The sequence below is a fragment of the Mesitornis unicolor genome, unplaced genomic scaffold, assembly GCF_000695765.1.
Source record: "Mesitornis unicolor isolate BGI_N332 unplaced genomic scaffold, ASM69576v1 scaffold36608, whole genome shotgun sequence".
NCBI classification, from domain to species: Eukaryota; Metazoa; Chordata; class Aves; order Mesitornithiformes; family Mesitornithidae; genus Mesitornis; species Mesitornis unicolor.
The window spans coordinates 23,484-23,990 of NW_010201809.1; positions in this window are offsets into that span (position 1 = coordinate 23,484).

A 507-nucleotide genomic window follows, 5' to 3' on the forward strand; every position below is an offset into this window, starting at 1 on the left:
CTCCTTCTGCAGCCCACCATCAGTAATTAATGCTGTTGGTGATTAAGAAGACAGAGGAAAGTGAATTATGCAGAAGGTCTTTATAACTCATTTAATAACTTAGTAATGAAATCATCCTGCCCTTCCTTTTAAGAAAAAAATAGAAATTACACTGTTGGGGAAGTGAAAATGTTTGGGCTGATTTGGGGTTTTGTTTGTTTTTTAAAGGTCAGGGGAAGCATAGTAGAGCATTACAAAGTGCATCTGACATTCTATCCAAGAGTTGGAGGAGCTTTTCCATAGATTTCAATGTTCTAAAATTACTACTTGATTTAAATGTCTTTCAGAGAGTATTTCTTCTAATAAGGGTAAAAATACTAATAAAAGATACTAGGAAGTGTTTGGGCAGTTTTTCAAATAAACTTTTTTCCCATAAGCTTTATGTTAATTAGAAACCTTTTTCTACCACAAAACTATTTAATTACTTGCAACTTCTAATTGAAAACCAAATTTTTGTTGTTGTGTTTT